General features: G+C 51.9%; 1 protein-coding gene across 2 annotated transcripts in view; it reads left to right on the forward strand.

The window, feature by feature from the left end:
• The window catches only part of VPS13D (vacuolar protein sorting 13 homolog D), a 2,738,381-nt gene that overhangs the window by 2,524,394 nt on the left and 194,162 nt on the right, over positions 1–19,825 (forward strand). The gene's annotated exons all lie outside the window — the stretch shown is intronic.

Here is a 19,825-nt window from a genome sequence, read left to right on the forward strand (position 1 = left end):
GTGTGGGTCGGCCGAGTGCCCGCGGCAGGAAATGGCCCAAAACGCAAAGTGGACACACCACATTTTTACAATGAAAACTGACCCTTTTTTTCAAAGTGCTTAGCTGTGGATTTTGAACCCTAGCTCTGCTGGCACCTAGGGAAACCTAGCAAACCTATACATTTTCGAACACTGAACACCCTGGGGAATCCTGGATGGGGTGACTTGTGTGGCTCTCACCAGGTTCTGTTACCCAGAATCCCTTGCAAACCTCAAATTTTGTCAAAAAAACACATTTTCCTCACATTTCTGTGCTAGAAAGATCTGATAGAGACTACTAGCCGCAGACTCCTTCACGTAGAATTATCCCCAGGTGTGAGATTGGGTCCGGAAAAATTTCTTGCCCAGTATCCCTGCGCGCCAGGGGGACGGACTTCACGCGACTCCGCCCAGGCATCTTCCGCGTACGTGATGTCAGCGAGGTCACATAAGTCCCACCCCGGGGCGCCTACGTCAGTTTTTTTTCCTTTTCCGTGTGCAACGCGGATCCGGTTTGTGCTCTGGGCCTGTTTAGGCCTTTACCTTACGCTATTGCTGCGTGTGTGGGAACAGTGTGCGAATGCCTTCAGGCTTTAAAACTTGCCCGTCGTGTGGCTGCCTCATGTCGGCGACGGATCCTCACCCCATCTGTATGTGGTGTTTGGGGGAGCACCACGACTCCACTGATTGTGAGGCGTGCCAGCAGATGAAGTCGAAGTCCCGGCAGGAGCGCCGGATGAAACTTCTTTCGGCTTGTGTGTCCAGGTCGGCGTCGACACCTCGTCCGGCCCCTGTGGAGGGTTCTCGGACCCGCAGCTTCCCTCGCCGACTTCGATCTTCTCCCAGGTTGCAAGAGCTCCGCTCACCTATTGGTAAGTGTCACAGTTTGTCCCCGAGGGTCGGGTTCCGGCCTGTCGGGGGAGTGGGCTCTCCGCGGGTGGTACGGATTCGCATGTCGTCCCCGTATCCGCCGTTTCCCGGCGTGGGGGCGACCAGAGCCCAGATGGAGACATATGCGGCTGCTTTGCAGGCCTCACTGGCTTCTCCTCCTCCTCCTTCCCCTCCTGGGACGTCAGCGGATCCCTTGCAGTGTGTGGGGCCCTCCGCGGCATTGCCGGTGGCTCCGGCCCCGACTGGTTTGGATCCAGGCTCGGAGGATGTGGTGCCGGTGGGGTGCGGCTCTTCGGGGTCCCTCCTTCGGACCACGGCGCCTCTGCTTCGCCGCAAACTCCCGCGGGAGTCCCTGTGGTGTCACGGGAGGTCGCCGGGGCTCGGGTCGCACCCCCGAGCCCCTCTCGGTCCTCGGGACAGGCGGCGGCCTTGTCCAAGGCCAAGGTGACGCCGCTATGGCACCTGCGGCTGCTGGCCCTGATGGCGCCACAGGGGTCGGAGGAGGGCCCATCTCGCCCCGACACGAGTCGCGGCTGGCGGGGGACTCCTCGTCCATCCCCGGGCCCTTCTTGTCCCTCCACGCAGGCTGCTGCCTCGTCGGAGGTCGGTGTGCTGTGTTGGAGGTCGCCCCGGCGTCTCCTCCGGTGCCGGTTGGCGACGGTGTCCTGCCTCAGGTTGCGGACTCTACGGCGCCGGGCCGACGTCGGGTCGTTGACTCGTCTTCGGACGCCTCCTCTTCTCCAGATGTTCGGCGATTGCTGGTGTCATCCTCGCCGGAGACGGGCCGCCGTGTCGTGGCTTTTTCCCCGACATCGTCTAAAGGCAGCTTCTCACAGTCAACACGTCCGCGGTCTTTGCCGGAGGAGCCGCAGGTCCCCCACTTTCTTCCTTCCGGCCTTGGCCCTTCCTTCCTCCGGTTGGCTTGGGGGATGGCCGCCTTAGCTAGCAGCCGTCGCCTAACGAGGAGCTGCTTTCCCCTCCGCGGGGCCCTACGGAGGCGGGTGCAGCTTTCGCCCGCACTATTTCCACGGCTGTGGGAATTTTACGCATGGGTGATCCAGCTACCTATTTCCCCGCAGATCATCTTCTGGAGGTTCTCCATCAGGGCTCTGGTGGTAGGGAACTGTTGCTTTCCTTCGAGGGTTCACTCCACTCTTCTCTCTTGGGGACTTGGGGCCGTCCCGCCACGGGGGACCCGGTGCCCCAGCACCTTTTGCACCGCCACCATCCGGCACCGCGTGATCCGGTGTGTCTTTCTCTTCACCCTTCGACCAGAGGCCCCCTTTTGCAGTCTGCCTTTCCTGCTTTGCTGCTGCTGTTGTCACCCCCGTCACGGGAGGCCCGCTGGCTGGACTCCTGGGGGCGCAATATGTTTGCCTCAACCAGTGAAGCTCTGCGGGCCCTTAACACGCTGTGTGTTTTGGCTAGGGCCACTTCTTGCTTGTGGGACTCGGCGGAGTCCCTTATGTCTGCCGCTTCTCAGGAGGGTGCCTGTGTGGACTTGCGACACCATGTCTTGGATGGTTGGGAGCTGGCGGCGTTTATCCTTCGCTCCGCTCTGGACATCTCGGAAGTGCTGGGTCGTGCCATGGCTTCTTCGGTTGCCCTTCGTCGCCATGCCTGGCTTCAGGACAGTGTGTTCCCAGAGAATGTTCGTGAACGGCTAGTGGACCTTCCCTTCGATGGTGCTCTTTTGTTCCATGCCCCTGCGAACTCAGCCATCCAGAGATTCTTGGCGGGTCTTCGTCCTCCTCCTCCTCCTCCCCCTCCTTCTTCTCCTCCTCAGTTACCTGCGTGTTGATCTGGTTCTTGGAGCTGTTCTTCCGTTGGGGCGGGTCGCCCCGGTTATCTGTTCTGTGTGCTTCATGGCCACTTGAGTCCTCCTTGCTGAGGCTGTGGTTCTGTTGGCTGCTGGCCAGCCCTTTATGACTGTGTGTTTTTCCCTTGGGTTTTTTACACCATGCTGGGCCTGAGATTGGGCCTTCTGCGTTTCCCCTCTGGCTGCTTGATAGGCCTCCTGCTGGGTTTTTTGCCGCAGGTCTTTTTTGTTGTCCTCTGCTGCGGAAGTTTCTTCCTAAGTGGTTCCCATGTCTTGGGATATGACATGCCCTATGTGGGGCAGAGTTGGCTGTTATATAGCCCTGGTATGTGCTGGGGAGTTGTGGTCGCCTGCAGGCTTCTGCTCTTCGTGGCGTTATGGTGTGTTGCGGATGCAACCTTCTTCTTCGCCTTTTTGCTTGGAGTGTTTCTTTCTTTGGTGTCCCTGGCGTCTGGCGGAGCTTGCCAGTGCCGCCCTCTTGTTCTTTCTGCACCGTTGTGCCTTCTTGGGGCTTTAGTGGGACTGTAATCCTGCCCTCTCCGCTGCTTCCAGTGGGCTTTGCCCTCGGTTCTACCTCGTCTCCCTGTGGGGGAGATGGTCCCTGCCTTCTGGACCCTGTTGCGGGCGCAGTTTGTCCCTGCGGGACGTTGGACAATTCTTCCTGGGTGACCTTGAGTTCCCCTTTTCGGCTTCCGCCTGCTTCTTGCTGCCGGCGCCGTCCTGTCTGGGATTGCCTTTGCTCTGCCTCTTCTCCTTGGAGTCTCTAGGTTGCTCTTCTCCTTCGGTGCTCCTTTCCTTGCCTTGGCCTTGGGCGGAGGTTTTGTTGCCTCGCAAGGGCGTGGGCTGTTTGGCCTCTTTGCGCCTTGCCTTGTTTCCTCTGCTGAGTGAGGACAGGTTATCTTCTTCTCTTCTTTTCTCTTTGCCTGGGGAACGGAGCTCCTCGTCCTGTTTTCGGACTCGGCCCCCGTGCGGCCCTCTGTTGTGCCCCGGTGGGTGGGGGTCCTCTCGCAGACCCTCCTTCCCCTTGGGTATGGCTAGGGTATCTATTCTACGTGAAGGAGTCTGCGGCTAGTAGTCTCTATCAGATGTACAAGTTACTTACCTTCGGTAACGGTGTATCTGGTAGAGACTATTCTAGCCGCAGATTCCTTCACGGCCCGCCCTTCCTTCCCGTTCTGCGAGGGCTTGTGATTTGGTCTTTTGCACTCGCTTCCCTGTGGGTGGCTGTGTCTTATATGGGTACATTCTTTCCCTCTTTCTGTCAGGCTGTCCCTTTTTCCTCCCCGTTGTCACGTGGGAGGATAGGTTTGTTGGTACTTCTTGCTCTTTGCGATCCTTGAGGTTGGGGTCTTTTGGCTGTGCCTCTGCCCTTGTTCCTGATGAAGGTTGTCACACTCTGTGTTGGGGATGTCTTGGAGTTTTGTCGTTCCCTGTGTGTCCCCAACTGGTTCCCCTTCCTTGCCTTTGGTTAGGGTTGTAGTCCTGTTGCATGTTCTCGATACATTTTTACATATGTCCCTTGACTCCGGGGGGGGGGGGGGGGGGGTTGTGTCTGTACTGGCAGGGTTGCTGCTCTGTTCTTTATCCTTTCCCTGCCTTTGGGTACTGCAGTGCTGGGCACTGCTCTTTATGGTGGTGTTCTTCACCATTCCTTTTTTGGCCCTTTCGCACACTGTTCCTATACTCTCACAGTTTTGTCTGCTGGCTCTGTGTTGTGGCGCGGAAAAGTTCTCCGAAGAAAACTGACGTAGGCACGCCGGTGTGGGACTTATGTGACCTCACTGACGTCACGTACGCGGACGACACCTGGGCGGAGTCGCGTGATGCCGGCGCACAGGGATGCTGGGCAAGATAGTTTTCCGGATCCAGTCTCACGCCTGGGGATAATTCTACGTGAAGGAATCAGCGGCTAAAATCGTCTCTACCAGATACACCATTACCGAAGGTAAGTAACTCGTACTTCTGGAATCTAAGTGGATCCACAAAATTCCACCCACCCCGCATTCCCCAAAGTCTTCCTATAAAAATGGTACCTCACTTGTGTTGGCAGGCCTAGTGCTCGCAACAGGAAACAGCCCAAAACGCAACATGGACACACCACTTTTTTACAGTGAATACTAATCCTTTTTTTCAAAGTGCCTAGCAGTAGATTCTGAACCCTAACACTGCCGGCCCTAGGGAAGCCTAGCAAACCTATACATTTTTTAAAACTAGACACCCAGCAGAATCCAGGATGGGGTGACTTGTGTGGCTCTCACCAGGTTCTGTTAGCCAGAATCCCTTGCAAACCTCAAAACTTTGTAAAAAAAAACAAAAACAAAAAAAAAAAAAAAAAAAAAGCTTTCCCCACATTTCTATGATGGAAAGTCCTGGAATCTGCGTTAGTCCACAAACTTCCAACCACCCCGCATTCTCCAAAGTCTCCTGATAAAAATGGTACCTCACTCTTATGGGTGGGTCAAGTAACCGCTACAGGCAAGGGCCCAAAATGTGTTGTGGAGACATCAGAATGACCTATCACAAAACAACCAGGTTTTGCAAGGGGGGCACCTGGGTCTTGGCCCCAGGCTCAGCGGCCATCTAGGGAAACCTACCAAACTCACACATTTCTGAAAACTAGACACCCTGGGGAGTCCAGTGAGGTATGGCTTGCGTACATCATCCAACGTTTCCCTAATCAGAATCCCGTGCAAACCTCAAATTTAGCAGAAAAAAATAATCTTTTGCTCACTTTTCTGTGTGGGAAAGTTGTGGTATCACTGGGCTGACACAAATTTCCTACCACCTACCGTTTTCCCCAGGTCTCCCAATAAAAATGGTACCTCACTTGTGTGGATAGGCACAGTGGCTGCAACAGGAAATGGCCCAAATCGTACTGTGGTGACTTCAAAATTACCTATCATAAAAATACCTGGTTTTGCAGGGGGATCTGTGTTTTTGGTCCCACGCTTGCGGCGATCTAGGGAAAGCTACCATACCCACACATTTCTGAAAACTTGACATCCGGGGGAGTTCAAGGAGGTATGGCTTACGTGGATCCCCAAATGCTTTCCTACCGACTGCCTGGTCCCGACTGCTTCGGGGTCTGGCTGTGCGGGCCAAGCGTACCGGAACAGCGCATTTATTTCTGTTGACAGGGCTCACACGCCAGTTGCGCAGTACCAACGGGCCCAGACATGGGAGCACTCACACAAGAATTAGCAAAGCTGGGTTGTGGACGCACTTGTGTCTGTGGCGAAGGACTCCATGGGACACCAGTTCTCCCGTTGGATCCAATGGAACCCTAACAAGTGTATACAGTGGCGAAACGAAGCACTGGAGCTGGCAAAGAGGAACTCTCAGGCAGCCTGGTGTTCGTGATAGAAGAACATAGGAGGGCCCCTGGGTCAAAATAGTAGGGAGAATAGGGGAAACACAATAGCTAACAACAGGAACAGTCTCCCTAGTAAATACTTTCAAAATAGGTAACGTATCCATAAATACACATGTCCCATAGACAAGTAGTTTTCAAAATGTATTATAATTTTCAACGAGTATAAATCATTTGTATAAATATCATATAAGTATCACCCATATACATAAGGTTATTATAAAAGCCAGCAACAGTAGACATCAATTGTTATGGAGCGCCATAAACATGATGAGAAACAATGAACAATGTGCATATCAACAATAGGAACAGAACACAGACATAAAGAAGTCAATCAATATGTAAAAAACAACAAAACAATATACAGTGACATACATAAAATTTACAGTACATATAAATTGCAAATACACAAGAAATGTGCCTGGTGTTCGTGGCATCCACCATTGGGGCACGACATTCAGCCCTTCGTCACATTCAGCATGGGAAAACATTGAGGGAGGCGAACTAAACTGCTGTTTGAGCGAAAGAGAAGTGACAGGCAGGCGGATCACATGAAGGACAGTTGATTGACGCCTGACCGAGCAGAGGACTTCGATGAGCACCACCTGGACTTGAAAGAAATACTTTTAGATGTCAAAACAAGCCTAAAAACTATAGATACTAAACTAGACCTACTCACATCGCGCCTTGATGGGGTTAAAGGGAGAGTGGATGAGCATGACACCCAGATCGACCAGCTAGAGGCCCTTGTCTTGGACATAGATGACAGTCATGCATAGCAAAAGCAGAAGTCTTGGTCCTGGAGCTCATTAAGATCAATAACGAAGACCTTGAAGCTCGATCGAGGCAAAACAGTGCCAAAGTTAAGGACTTTATAGACTCCCTGCTCAGAGATATCTTTGGAGCTGACCTATCATTGGTCTTCATCATCGAAAGGGCCCACAGATCCCTTGACTCCAGGCGCCCTCCTGGTGCGCCCCCGCAGCCCATAGTGGCACATCTGATGAATTATAAGGACCGTGATACAATCCTCAGGCTGGCTCGGGAGAAGGGACTGATAGTACAAAGATGATAAGCTGTCCTTTTACCCCGACCTCATGGTGGCACTGCAGGCTGCCGGAAGGGACTTCCTGCCTGCCAAGCGTTTCTTACAGCAGGCGGGAATACAGTACATCCTCCTCTACCCGGCGATGCTCAAGATCATACAAGATGGCAAGACTCATTATTTCACAAACACAAAACAAGCCCTCAAATTCGTCAAACAGAAAATTAAATCAGCAAGAACCCTGGCGGGCTCACTGCACTTCACGACAGAGGTGTGATTGAGTGGCAAAGTTTTGAATCTGTTAAGGCAAGATACACAGCAGCCCGCATACTGTTGTAGGACAGATACTCTTTTAACTGTTTTGTTATAGTTCGCCAACGCAGAATAGAGCCTAAGCTCCCCGTTGACTTCTTCCACACTGATGATCCAGGCACGTTGGCCAGTATCCATAAACAAATGGCCACATACCAGGAGGAACCCCTTTGGGAAAGTTATAGATTCCTTACCTTATAATTACCCCCAGGCATTAGACTGGATCCGTAAAAAAAATTCCTTAGCAGTACCCCTGCATGTCGGTAGGTAGCATCAGTCGACTCTGCGTCTGTCGTTGTTGTCGTGTTCGCCTGGATGACGTTGCAGTGTCTACTTAGACGCCGCCCCTGCGCACTGACGTCAGTTCTTTCTTTTTCCGCAACAGCCAACGCAGATCTGGAGAGAGCATGCCCCTTAATCACTTTTTTACTGAATCTTTTTGGACTTTTGTCGACATCTTTATCGAGTCCTTCAACTCCTGATGCATGTACGGATGTCCCATCGACGGAATGGCTTTAAGCTTTGTGACTCCTATCTTGAATCCGCACCTTGTGTGCCTCTGGTGCCTGGAGCATGACCACGACCCAAAGTCGTACTCCAACTGTCAGGCCATGAACCCGAAGTGTTTGCGAACACGGTCTCGAAAGCTTCTGGAGGCCCGTCAGTCGGCTCCACGCGTCTTGAGGTCCCGGTTGAGAGGAAGGTCTCGGGACCGGTCGTGGAGCCATCACCACTCGTCATTAAGTTTTCGCACTCCTCGGGTAAGTCAAAGGACAAGAAGAAGGCGAAGAAGCATCGTCGCTCTTCGCCTTCTCCCATCCGTCAGCCAACGTGACGTGGGACCCAGAGTGTCGTTTCTCTCTGGCTCCGCCTTCGGAGTCCGCTTCTGGGATGACTCCGTGCTTCCCCCCCTTTCTGGGAGCCAGGGCGTCCACTGCCCGGCTTTGAGCTTTCTACGAAGCGCTCCATAGCATCTTTGGGCAGCCCGACTCTGCTGGCGCACCTTCGGGCCGCGCAGACTCAGCTGGGGGCCCTGGGCCATCAAGGCCAGGGGCTGCAGCTCCAGCACCGGAGGGCCCCCAAGGAACCAGGCCTGGATCCGGATGGGTGCCAGTCGACCTCACGGTACCTTCCCCGGTGCCAAATCCAGTGGTGATGCCCCCAAAGCCAGTTGCTTCCCCAACCGGCATAGACCCCATCCTCAACCCCAACTTGGACACGGAGCCGGACTGGCGTCGACTGACACCTGTGCTGGCACCGACCGGTACTTTTTTACCTCTATTCTTCCTGGTGTTCCCTACCGTGCTTACTGACAGCCAGAGGAGGGTGAGGAGGACTGGGAGGGGTCTGGTTACCCTCTAGCAGACTAACTTGAGGAGCAGGACCCACGAGAGGAGTTGGGTGAGGGCAGTGGTCTGGATACCTCAGCAGACCTTGGTATGCTTTCTCCCCCTACCGTGGCTACGGAGGAGGGGGCCGCCTATGCTGTAGTGTTGCGTAGGGCAGCAAAGGACTTGGGCCCTGAGCCTCCTACGGTGGCTGTCAGGACTAACCTCCTAACTGAGGTACTTCAGATGGCAGCGGCCTCTTCGGAGCCCCTACTGCATTTAGTGAGGTCCTTACTGACATCCTTCTGGGCACTTAGTCCAAGCCCAGCACAGGGGCTCCTTGAGATAGGATGATTGCCTGATGCCCCCGGGCAACCCACTCTAACACCCTATCCCTGAGCGCTTGGTGGTCCAACCATCGACATCAAAAGGCGCGTTCCCTACTGCTCCCCCAGATAGGGAATCCAAGAAGCTGGACCATCTTGGGAAGATGTTTTCTTCCGCCAGCTTAGGACTGCGGTTGGTGAACACCGCATGTCTCTTGGGCTATTACACACACTCTGTGTGAAGCATGGTTGCGCAAGTGCTGCCAAAGTGCCCGGAGGAGTCCAGGGCCGTGCTGACCCGCGCTGTTGTACAGGGTCGAGACGCAGCAAAGTTTGCTATCAGGTGTGGAGTGGTTACCGTCAACTCACTGGGTAGAATTATATCTACGCCAGTAGCCCTGAGGCGCTACACGTGGCTGAGGTTCACTGGCTTCTCTGGGGATGTTCAATCGACCCATTTGGACATGCCCTTTGATGGCCTTCAAGCGCTTCAAGGTCTCTAGGGCTACGATCAGATCCTTGGGCCTTGCTGCCACCTCTCGCCCCATGCAGTTTGCCTTCCGCGCCTTCGTGGATACGGAATGGGTGCCCCGCCATGCTCCACCCAGAGCCACTGCCCTGCACAAGCTACCCAGCCTCCGGGCGGGCCGGGGTCGTGGGACCCAACATCATGGGACTGGGGGCCAGCAGGCGGGCCAGTCCACCAATGCCCCCCCCCCCCTTCAGCAGCCTCCAAACTTTCCTAGTCCAACTTTTCAGGGCCACCACTTGCCAGTGGGCGGCAGGATCCGAAATCACCTCCTCCACTGGCGTAGCATCACGTCGGACAGGTGGGTTTTGCAGATAGTCCAAAGGGGCTACTCCCTCCCCTTCGAATCTACCCCTCCCTCCATGCCACCTACACTCCATTGCATGTCGGAGGATCTTTTGGCCCTTCTGCTCCAGGAAGTTACGGCTCTCTTGGCCAAAGGAGCTATAGAACGCATCCCTGTGCCAGAAGTAGGTCGTGGTTGCTACTCCCACTACTTCCTGGTACCTAAGAAAGACAAAGGACTGCGTCCTATCTTAGACCCCAGGGACGTCAACCGCTTCCTTCAGAAGGAGAAATTCAAATGTTAACTTTCGCTCAGGTCTTGTCTGCCCTCAACCCTGGAGATTGGATGGTAGCGTTGGACTTGCAGAACGCTTACTTTCAGATCCCTGTCTTGCCTACCCATCGGCATTACCTACGGTTCACGTAGGCCACAAGCATTGCCAGTTCACCCTGCTCCCTTTTGGCCGTACCAGCGCCCCTCGCGTGTTCATGAAAGTGATGGCGGTGGTCACAGCTCATCCACGCAGATCAGGGGTGTAGAAAACTGGCTCTATATATACTACACCAAAATGACGTATAGTGTGTATAGAGTCCAGGTGACCCCAGAGGTAGGCAGAAGTTAGAGTTAGATAGAACCTTACTCTCTATTTGTGGTAGAGTGGTCAAGCAGTAAGGCAGTATCAGGGGACAGTGTTAAGCATTTGATGTACACACTCAGTCAGCAAATAAATTCACACACTCAAGAACTGAACTCTAGGCCAATTGTACATAAAATAAAACATACTGTTGTTTTATTTTTAGAACCAAGCAAGCCTGTCACAGGTAAGCATAAAATACTTTACAGTATTAAGTTGCTGAATGTAGAACAGTTTGAAAATGCAATAGGAATTGTACTTTGTTTGATTTACAGGGGGTTCTGTACGTTGCAATACTTAGCAAATACAGTACATTGAAATGAATAGGCTTTTTCATTAAATCACAGGTAAGTTACTTTTTACGTTACTTTTCTAACTCAGTGCTGGATACCTAGATTCAGCACTGGGAGATTTCCTGCAAACAGGTAAGTAAATACGCTTTGGTTATTCGTGCGATTTTTAAAGAATATTTTTAGATTGCAAAACTCCACACTTAAAAACACGTTTTGGAAGAAAATTGTCGATGTTATCTTATGGAGGAAAAACAGGTTATCGGTTCAAAGGTAAGTTATCAACTGTGGGAGTTGAGGTTCTGGGGGTAGACTCAGGGGTCCCCCAGGGTCAGTGATGCACTCTTGCTACACCCTCAGCAGCACTAGGGCGGCCGGGTGCAGAGTGTTGAGGCCCAATCTTATCCAGTGGGGTATAGGAGGCATCCGGTTGGTGGCTGCTGGCAAGCAGGCCACTGGGTTGTGGGAGCAAAAGCTCCTGGACTTTATCTCAGGGCAAATAGGGAAACAAAGTAGCACCAAAGGTGCACCCTCAGCGGCACTAGGGTGACCAGGTGCAGGGTGCTGTTTCGAGGTTGAGTGCCCTGTTGTTTTCAATTGATAGACTCCGGTCGAAACAAACACTGCAGGCTCTGGGACGAAGACCTTCTGGGTGCGACGGCCACTTCGAGGGGTAAGTTAGGATGTCTTGGGTCATGGGGCGTCGGGTGCAGGGGTGCCTTTTGGCATCGGAAAGTCTTACCCACTCTTGTTCACGGTAGTGGGGGTCCTCTGAATTGAGGCTGCAGGCGTCGGCTGGGGTCTTGAGGGTGGTCTGGGATTACCGGATTTTGGGTCACACTCCCCGGGGAGACCTCCCCGTGGTCTTTTTTCACTCGAGCTCGGGCCGGATTCGGCAGGTGCAGAGACGGCTGGATTCGGGGTCTCCGGCTTCTGCCAGAGGTTGCAGTTGAACAAATCCAGTGTTCACAGGAGAATCAATCTTTGGAAGTGAAGGCAGGCAGGTCCTCCGGGGTTGGTGAGGTTGCTGACTGCAGGACACACCGGGGTTTCACAGGAGCAGGTTCGAGGAGAGACAGGCCTGTAGGGCTGGAGCCAAGTCAGTGGGTGTCATCCTCTTGTTAGCTCTGCACGGCTATTCAGTCCTTCTTCTTATCTTCTTTCTTGTTGTTTCTGGATCTGAGGATGCAAGGTTCAGAGTGCCCCCTAAATACTAGATTTAGGGGCGTTACAGGTAGGTAGAGGGCAGGGACCAATGGGTCCCTTCCCTGGGATGGGTACACCCCTTATTGTGCCACCCTCCAGTGGGAGGGGGGCATGAGGTTGGTTGGGTCCCCCCATCCTCAAGATGGCGTGGACTCAGAGTTGTGCTTCACCTCGCCTCCCCACCTGAGGGGTGGAGTTGGCAGAGGTGGGCACACCTCTCTCCCTCACTTGTTTTTTCCCGCCGGTTCTCCGGCCCAAAGTGGGGGGCAGAATCAGCGGGGACCAGTTGCTGAAAGCAACAAGTGGTTTGGGGAAGCTCACAAAGGCGGCATGCCTTTGAAGCTTCCCCTTCGTGAATCCTGCCCATCGTGGGGAGGAGACTTGGCACCTAGTTCCATGATGTGCATTGTTTCAGGCCCCCGAGAGCCGGCTCTCGACCCAGGGGTCCAGAAACATGTCTGTTGATGTCAGCCTAAGCAGCCACTCAGTCGGGACACTAGAGGTGGGTCAGTTTTCAGGGGGCATCTCTGATACCAAACTTCTTAGTTTTCAGTGTAGCCATTATGGTGCTGTGGCGTTCGTAATGACAAACTCCCAGCACCATATACTCTTAATGGTAGCACTGCACTTACAAATTACGATAACGAACGAGACTCCTCCATGCTAATTAGTTACGCGACCCCCAGCTTGCTACAAATGGAAATTAGGTCATACAGTGCTCTAGAAATAACCACCTTCTACCCGACAGAACCTTCTTTTGCTTACTCTTAAGAATGGACTTAGACACTGTAGGGGTACAGGGCTCATGCACCTGACCCTCACCACTGGTATAGTGCACCCAACTATCAGGGGTGACTGAGCTATGCCAGGGCAGTGGGTTGTAGGCATGGCACACAGGGATGTGTGCCATGTCGACTCTTCACTTTGTTCCTCACCAAAACACATAGCCTGCAAAGGCAGTGTGTGAGAGTAGTGGTACAGGACCTCAAAAGGTGGCACAATAAATGCTGCAGCCCTTAGAGGCCTTCTCTGGTCACAGTGCCCTGGGTATCTGTGGTACCATTTACCAGGGGCTGACCTGTGGCCAGAGATGCCAATTGGGTTTAGTTTTGGGAAAAGAGCACAGGACCTGGGAACCTGATTGGCAGGGACCCAGGGCACACCAAGTAAAAGTGCATTAGTAGTCTGCCAAAAAGTGGGGGGTTTACTGCAACAGAAACCCACTTTCCTACAAGGGGTTCCAGTCTTCCCCTATCTCGACGACTGGCTGTTGAAGGTAGGCTCGCCCCAGGCTGTCGTTTCCCACCTCCAGACCACGGCGGACCTCCCGCATATGCTGGAGTTCACTATCAAAGTGCCGAAGTCACACCTGATTCCCTCTCAGAGGCTCCTTTTTATTGGAGTGGTTCTGGACACAGCACAGTTTAGGGTCCTTCCTCCGGCACATCGAATCTGTGATATTCGGGCTATGATTCCGATATTTCAGCCTCTAGCCCGGATTTCGGTGAGAATGACCCTGAGGCTGCTGGGCCTCCTGCATCCTGCTGGTAGATCATGCTAGATGGCATATGCGGGCTCTGCAGTGGGACCTGAAGTTTCAGTGGGTGCAGCATCAGGGAAATCCTTCCGATGTTGTCCAGATCTTGGAGGGCACTACAAGCCAGTTGCAGTGGTGGCTCACAAACCAGGATTGGGTCAGTGGCAGATCCCTCTCCCACCAGAGTTCACAGTAGTGCATCACTTCTGGGATGGGGCGGTCACATGAGGGAGTTGGAGATCAGAGGCCTCTGGTCTCTGGCGGAGTCCGGGCTCCACATCAACCTTCTGGAGCTCCAGGCGATTCACCTTGCACTGAAGGCATTCCTTCCCCCTGTCAAAGGAAGAGTAGTGTAGGTGTTCACAGACAACACAACCGCCATGTGGTACTGCAACAAACAGGGCGGAGTGGGGTCGTGGACCCTATGTCAATAGGCTCTTTGCCTTTGGACATGGCTGGAACATCAGGGTTTATCCCTGGTGGGTCAACACCTGCCAGGTTCCCTGAACGGCAGGATGGACTTTCTCAACCGCCGGTGCATGATGGATCACGAATGGCGTCTTCACTTGGAGGTGGCAGTGGGGAGATCTTTGGTAAGATCTATTCGCCACCGAGCAGAACGCGAACTGTCAACAGTTCTGCACGTTGGAATTTCCAAGGCGGCACTCGCTTGGCTACACCTTCCGTCGCGAGTGGAATTGCGGCCTCCTGTATGCTTTTCCGCCTGTACCACTGCTTCCCAGAGTGCTGAAGAAGATCAAGCGCGATCAGGCCCAAGTCATTCTTGTGGTGCTGGACTTGGCACGAAGAGTCTGGTACCCCGAGCTCTTGAGCATTGCCATCGATCCTCCGATCAGACTGCCTCTTCAGGAGGCTCTTCTGTCGCAGCAGCAGAGCACAGTCCTCCACCCGAACCTGTCCAGTCTCTACCTCCTTGTGTGGAGATTGAGCAGTGACAGTTGACAGCTGTTGACCTTCCTCCTGAAGTCCGTGATGTCATTCTGGCAGCCAGGCGACCCTCCCTAAAACGGTATACACATACAGGTGGAACAAATTTGTGGCATGGTGCACAGCAAAGGCTGTGGATCCCCTTTCCGGTTCTCTTTCTGAGATTCTCCTCTTTCTTCTTTCCCTGGCCCAGCAGGGCTCTGCTCTGGGACCATCAAGGGATAGCTTTCAACTGTTTCAGCCTTCTTGAGGCTTCCTGATCAGCCTTCTCTTTTCAAGTCCCCTGTTGTCAATAGATTCTTGAAAGGCATTACTCACATGTTCCCTCCTGTTCCCTTTGTAATGCCTCAGTGGTACTTGAATCTGGTGTTAACTTATCTGATGTGCACTCCCTTTGAGCCACTTCATAACTGTCCTCTTCGTCTTCTGACTCTCAAGACTGCTTTCCTGGTTGCCTTCACCTCTGCCAGAAGAGTGAGTGAGCTCCAGGTTCTTTCTTCTAAATCTCCTTTCCTCTCTGTCCATCCGGACAAGGTTGTTCTGAGGACTCGCCCTTCTTTTCTTCCTAAGGTGGTTACTGCCTTTCACATCAAGCAGTTCATTACCTTACCCACTTCCTTTCCGCCTCCGCATCCCTCGAAAGAGGAAGAGAGGCTCCACCGTCTGGACCCAAAACGTGCGCTCTCCTTCTACCTGTATCGCACAAAACAGTTCCGGGTGGACGATCAACTCTTCGTTGGCTACGTGGGCGCTAAGAAGGGGTCGTTTTGTGCATTAAGGTCTGTTATTCCTTGGCTAAGAAGGATCCTCCTGTGGGGCTGAGGGCCCATTCCACTCGGGCCACAGCGGCTACTACTGCCTTTGGACAGGGAGTCCCTCTGCAGGACATTTGTCAGGCAGCAACGTGGGCCTCGCTGCATACGTTTGCCAAGCATTACTGCCTAGACAGCCAAGTCCGGAGAGACGGCTTCTTTGGCCGTTCCGTTCTGCAGGACTTCCTGATGTGATCTTGGTTCGCAGACCCACCACCGGGGTTGGTATTGCTGGGGTATCTATTCTAAGGTAAGGAATCTTACTAACTGTTTCTTTCAGATGCACAAGTTACTTACCTTTGGTAACGATATATCTGTAAGAAACATTCGTTAGTTAGATTCCTTACCGCCCCACCCATCCTCCCCGTTCTGCAAACCGATAATTAGGGTTAAGGTCATCCCTTTCAGGCCCCTAGTTTAATGGCACCAGTGTCGGTTTCTTGCATGGCTCTACGTTCCTGGCGCGGAAAGCTATGTACAGAGCTGACGTCAGAGTGCGAGGGCGGCGTCTAAGTACTCCGACGACGTCATCCCAACGATCACGACGCCGACGACGGACGTGGAGCCGCAGACGACGCCTACTGACGCGCACGGGTACTGCTGACGAAAAATCTTTCTGGATCCAGCCTGACGCCTGGGGATATTCTAAGGTAAGGAATCTGACTAACTAATGTTTCTTACAGATATATCGTTACCGAAGGTAAGTAACTTGTGCTTTCGGCCTTTCTTCGTCTTCCTGATCAGCCTTCTCTTTTCAAGTCCCTGATTGTTGACAGGTTTCTGAAGAGCATTACTAATTTCTTTCCTCCTTCTCCTTTCGTAATGCCCAGTGAGACTTGAACCTTGTGCTCACTTATCTTACGTGTCCTCCCTTTGAGCCACTACATAATTGTCCTCTTTGTCTCCTCACTTTGAAGACTGCTTTCTTGCTTGCCATCACCTCTGCTCGCAGGGTGAGTGAGCTTCAAGCCTTATCTTCCAAGCCTCCCTTTCTTGCTGTCCAGCCAGACAAAGTAGTTCTCCGTACCGGGCCCTCTTTTCTAGCCAAAGTGGTTACCTCTTTCCACATAGGTCAGACCATCACATTGCCCACCTTCTTCCCACCTCCGCACCCTTCCAAAGAGGAGGAGAGACTTCACCGTCTGGATCCAAAACATGCGCTGTCTTTCTACCTTGACCGCACTAAAGACTTCCGGGAGGACAATCAACTCTTTGTGGGTTATGTGGGCGCCAAGAAAGGTCGGGCAGTGCACAAGCATACCATCTCTCTTTGGGTTGTCCTATGCATTAAGATTTGTTATTCTTTGGCTAAAAAGAAACCTCCAGTAGGACTGCGCACCCACTCTACCAGGTTAACGCAGCTACTACTGCTTTGGGTCATTGAGTTCTGCTGGTGGACATCTGCCAGGCAGCCACGTGGGCATTCCTGCACACATTCACAAAACATTACTGCCTGGACAGCCAAGTCTGGAGTGACGGCCTTTTTGGACTTTCTGTTCTCCAGGATTTCCTGGTGTGAACTTCGTTCGCAGACCCGCTTCCGGGGTTGGTATTGCAGGGCTATCTATTCTAAGGTAAGGAATCTATAACTACGGTCTCTTTCAGATAAACAAGTTACTTACCTTCAGTAATGATGAATCTGTAAGAGACATTAGTAGTTATAGATTCCTTCCCGGGCCCACTCATCCTCCGCGTTCTGCGAACTGGCTTCTAGGGATAGGGACTCCCTTGCAGGGCTCTAGTTTAGGGTACCAGTGGTCAGTATCTTGCATGGCTCTGCGCTTCTGGCGTGGAAAGTCGTGTCAGAACTGACGTCAGCGCGCAGGGATGGCGTCTAAGTAGACACCGCAACGTCATCCTGGTGAACATGACGCCAACGACCAATGCAGAGTTGACCGATGCCACCTACTGACGCGCAGGCGTGCTACTTAGGAAAAAAATTCTCCGTATCCAGTCTGACGCCTGGGGGTAATTCTAAGGTAAGGTATCTATAACTACTAATGTCTCTTACAGATACATCTTTACGGAATTTAAGTAACTTGTTCCTCGATCCCGAAGCTACGGGTAGAGAGATAGACCTGGCAGAACCCTTGCGCACCTCCTTCAAAAGCCCCATACTTCAACCTATATCTTTGCTCTTCTAGACTTGGAGGGCCAAAGCCACTCCTCACCTGGCGACATCATGCGGATCATGGTTGCCTTTTTTGAGCAGCTTTACTCCACCACTCCTGTGGCGGGTGCTGTGGACCTTCAGGCGTACTTAGTCTCACTACAATGTGTATGGCTATCTGACGCACACAGGGAATTCCTAAACTTGCCTGTTTAAAGTACAGGAAATACAACAAGCAATCGCAGGCCTAGCCCCTGATAAGGCCCTTGGCCTTGAGGGTCTGCCCGTTTGTTTTTACAAAGAAGAGGCTGTCAAGCAAAGCTGACATTTTTGTGGATGTTGAAAGAGATTATGTAATTTTTTATTTTTTTTTACCTCTATGGCACCATAGGGCATCATATATTTAGTAAAGCATAAAGCATTTCTCCTCGTTGAGCCCCGTTAAGACCACATTGTTCCTACTTACACTTCACATGCTTAACGTAATCTTGCATTCCCTATGAGTAGTTGCTTTTTCCAAGATGTTATTACTTTTTTTCAGGCAGCATATTACTCGTCTAGTGCATAATTTGAATTGAGTCGCATCCAGGTGTTGATAGCACAGCACGATTGGGCTATAGCTGAAGGCAGTGCGAGTTTCTCTCAGTGGGGTGGTATGGTGTTTAGTGGGAGAGAGCGTGTGGCACTATGGCTAGAGCAGCAGAATTTGCAACTGGGGAACCAAGTTCATCCTTTATGACCACTCCATCAAACCACTCTCCTGAGGGAGCACATTCTCATGCTTGACCTTAGAAGGCACAGCTAGACTGTAGAAGCCATGGTGTCCTAGCACCAGCAGGTGGACCCTACCAGTAGCGAGTGTGGGTTAACCTTGAAGGCCTGTCCATCACAATCCATGCTGAAGATCACCTCCAGTCTTGTGGGCAGGATTACGAAGCAACACACACCAGAGTGACAGTGACTCTGTCACTGAGGACACAGGACCGTTGAAGTCAGTCCACCTCACCTATTGGTACCTCAATTGGCCTTGTTTCAGCAGTACTAGTGCAACTCACCATGGATTGGCAATGCAGGATTTGCACGCACACTAAACTAAGTTCGCAAACTTCACAGCCTCTGTGCTCCATGCACAAGCACTTTTAACATGTGCTGCCTGCTCTGGGGCCAGTAGAATTATGCAGCAAGAGAGAACAAAATTATGCCACAGTGTTGACTGAATTATGCAGCACACAAAAAGGCTGCAGTGTAATCTGGTATATTTTCTGATACTTTATTATTTTGACATTTTTATACCTACTGAAAGTCTCTGCAAATATTTTGCCTCATTAGTACCCAGTGTAACAGTCAAATGCAGCAGTGAGAAAGGTTACCAGTCAACCTTTGCAAAGGGCGCTCCACGTCGCAGCAACACAAGTCACATTTTTTTGTAACTTTTGATCTATTTGAGCTACAAACAATCTGTTAGTTAAAATCATCAGATTATGCAGCAGATTATGTATTATGTGGCAAATATGGCAGAACCATAATTAGGTGGAAAACATTTGCAAACTAGGATATTTTGTCATTCATGTTTGAACAGCTCATGTGGAAAAAGGGAGGAGAAGTGCTGATGACAGAAACTGCATGGCTCGGTGACAAATGTCTTGTACTTCCACTTTTAGGTGTATTTGGGACATTCTGTGATTGGAAATGTATCCCACTTTGTGAATACATTTTAACGTGAATAACTCATATTCAACCTTTAATAAACATGTGTATCCATTGATTGAATTAAATAATGTAATAAGTTGCAACTGGTCAGTGAAATACCAAGCAAATATTCAAAACTGGGAATTTTTGCTCTTTCTGGCCACACCTCTGACTCCGCCCATTGACCCAGTCCACGGGTTATTCCTGCCCTCTGATTCTCCACCCACAGTTCCCCTACTTTTTCCCCCCACTTCGACCACTGCCCAGAACAATTGACTGCATATTGTGATCTGCAGCCACAGGGTAGCCGCCCTCATGATATATGGGAACCATTCAGTGCGTAATTTCAGCCGGGGCTTTCCGGTGCTAAGCACTTAATTGGTTTCCGGTGCTCGGCACCGGCACCTAATTGTCAACACCATACATAGAACAGTCTACCACATGGTGGCGCTGCTCATCTAATTTAGAGATGAGCAGGACAACGGTTGTTTAGAAATACAATATACATTGGAATTGCAAATACCTGCCTCCCCAGCCATTCCTTTAGCTTTGGGGACCTGGAATAATCTGAACTGTCGCATTTACACGCGAGAGAGATGATTAGTAGTTGTTTTGACAGCGATGACAAGGGCAATGGGTGGTGCATGCTGCAGTTGCCTCCCGGTCAGAGCCCTG

Source organism: Triturus cristatus, chromosome 1_2 (genome assembly GCF_964204655.1).
Source record: "Triturus cristatus chromosome 1_2, aTriCri1.1, whole genome shotgun sequence".
Classification (NCBI taxonomy): domain Eukaryota; kingdom Metazoa; phylum Chordata; class Amphibia; order Caudata; family Salamandridae; genus Triturus; species Triturus cristatus.